Here is a 2,955-nt window from a genome sequence, read left to right as displayed (position 1 = left end):
AAAATGATGATGATGGTAAGAATTGGTACTTATAATTTCTTGACATAAAAGCAAAAATAATAAAGCTGCTCCTACAAGATTATTTATCAATGTACTCACTATTATCTGCAGTCATGATTATCGTATATAAATATATATAATTATAAGGATTCTCTTGTATATCAATCCATCATGACTTCAAAAGCAAGTCATATTAAAGCATGGCTAAATTCACGCAAAAGTCCTCATCTTATTAAATTTATATCATTTAATCCTTACTAAAAAAATTATTTTAAAAACTCCTTATACACTACTAAAAAAAACTGTGTTTTACCGACGGATTTTTCCGTTGCTAAAACACCAAAATCCGTCGGGAAAGCAGTAGAGCGACGGATTCCGGACGGAAAATATCCGTCGGGAAAACCTTTGTCGCAAAACCAATTTGCGATATAAAAATTTGTCACATTTCCCGACGGATTTATTTCTATTTTTGCGACGGATTTCCGTCGCTAAAAGTCATCAAAATAACCATTTTTTGCGACATTTTTTGCGACGGATTATTCTGTAGTTAATGCAATAACGGAATAATGCATCGCAAATTGGCTGTTTTAGCGACGGAAATCCGTCACTAAATCAAGGCAAATCCGTCCAAATTGCCTCGATTTAGTGACAGATTTCGGTCACTAAAGCAAAGCAAACCCGTCGATAAGTTCACAAAATTAGCTACTAAAATCCGTCGCTAAATTATGAAAAATCCGTCGCTAAATTTATAATAATTTTGGCAAAATTTCCGCGGTTTCTGGCATATTTTATTTTCCGTCGATACAAAACTGAAATCTGTTAAATATAAAATTTATAAACTCATTGAAGCAATAAAAGTTTTTTTATAATATAAAACCCGGTAGCTTGAAACATACAAAATGAAAGTGTTTACATGTATTAATCCTAGAAACATACAAAATAAAAGTGTTTACATATTACAGAAATAACACTACAAATAACTAGTGTCCTCATCGTCTACTAGTGCGCGGACGGCCAAGGGGAAGCTGTATCTTTGCAATCTCTGAGCGTAGCCCCTCCGCTATCTGCGTTGCAATTTCGGCGCGGACCACACAAAGTTGGCCTTCAAAATCAGAACGGACCTTGCCGACCTCTTCCAACATACTATCCTCCATCTCTATGCGCACCTCAGCACGAATTCGATCTTCTACCTCCTGATGTGACATCGAACTGCTGCCCCGTCGGCAAGTCTGGTTGCGGGAAGCGATGTAGGATGAGCCAGCTGACCCGATCTCGTATATCCACTGCTTCTTCACCCCTTCGAGAGAGAGGAACAACTGGTTCTGGTCGACCGGTGTAGAAGTTGTACTCCCCTCTACCGGTTGGGACGTGGCGGTAAACTCCTCATTGAAACACTCCTATAAAAATGAAATACTTAAAATTACACAGCACAATACTATTTAACTCTAAATTTCTAATGAAAATTTGGCAGCATTTTCGTTGTAATATGATCATCACCCATTTTTCAAGGACATCCCGCAACATATTTACATTTATATGTACCAACCATCTACCAAACACATATTTACATTTTAATTATTACAACTTAAACAAATATAAAATTAAATCAATAAAGCGTATTAAGTTGCTATTTTACTTACCATTGTATTTCTGGATCTCTGATCAACAAAGTTTGGCCGATCACCCTTAGTCATATGCATCCAGAGAACCAACTATGGCATTGTCGGTTCACGACCGAACTCCTCAGCTTAGGAAACAAATAGTAAATTTTAAGTTAAAAGAAACAAAAAGAAACTACAAAAATATACTTAATGAACATTATAATGTTATATACCATATCTTCCTTGTGCTTCAAATCCAATCGAGAGCCTCAAGTATGGCGCACTGGTCCGGTCCCGGGTCCGCATGGCTCGCTGAGTCGATTAGCGCGCGCTGTTGCTGATTTATTCTTCGCTGCGTTAGTACCCCATTCTACATGCCACGCCGCCCACACATTATTTTCAACTGAGACGTCTTCTGCTTTCTTCTACCGGGACATAATGGCGGGTTACATCCCGCAATTTATATTTTGGATTTAGCAATGGATTGAGTAATTTGTCGCTAAATCCGTCGGAAAATAGAAAATTAGCTACGGATATAAAATTCGTCGCAAATCCATTGTTTTCTAGTAGTATTATACTTCTTCTTTTATATATCCGTGAGTCCTTTTGTCAACAAAATTTGGAGTGTAATACAAATATATATGTTAATTTCAAATAAATTATATAATATTATTTTCAACTTGGACACATTTGATATCACATTCCGAATTCCGCTGGCAGAAGGACGTGGAAATCTATAAAATAAGAACGATAGGGAGTTTTAAAATAAAAAATTTGATAAGAATTAAATAAAATAAAAATCAATAGTACAACGACTTTTGAGTGAGTTTTAGTTTTTTAAAACCGCCCCTATAATACACAATAATAGGGAATTTACAGTTTCGCCCTCACAACTATTTTTGTAATTTATAGTGTTAAAATAATTTTTGTGGTAAATATTTTGTCACAAAAAAAATTATAGGTGATAAAATATTTGACAAAATATTAATTTGTCTTAATTTTGTTTATTTTTACCTTAATTGTTATCAAATAATTCTTTGGCACAATAAACCTACATATTATGCCAAAAATTATTTTATCACTAATTTTTTTTTGTTACAATATAGTGAATTTCTTGTAGTTTTGAATGCTTATTACTTCAATTTTGGGTTTAGCTATTGTGGATGCTTAGACAAGACCTCATAAATTGACCTAAAAGTGAAAAAATGGGAGTATTTTTTGCCAATAGAGGTTTAATTTGCCCTCTAAACTTGGCACAAAGATTAATTAAAGTCAAGTTTATGATTTTGAAAAAACAATACACCATGAACTTGAAATTTTGGCTCGTTTTACCCTCTCGGATAATATGTCAAAA

This window comes from Mercurialis annua, linkage group LG8, assembly GCF_937616625.2.
Source record: "Mercurialis annua linkage group LG8, ddMerAnnu1.2, whole genome shotgun sequence".
NCBI classification, from domain to species: Eukaryota; Viridiplantae; Streptophyta; class Magnoliopsida; order Malpighiales; family Euphorbiaceae; genus Mercurialis; species Mercurialis annua.
The sequence above is the reverse complement of the archived record's forward strand: the minus strand, read 5'-3'. Positions refer to the sequence as shown.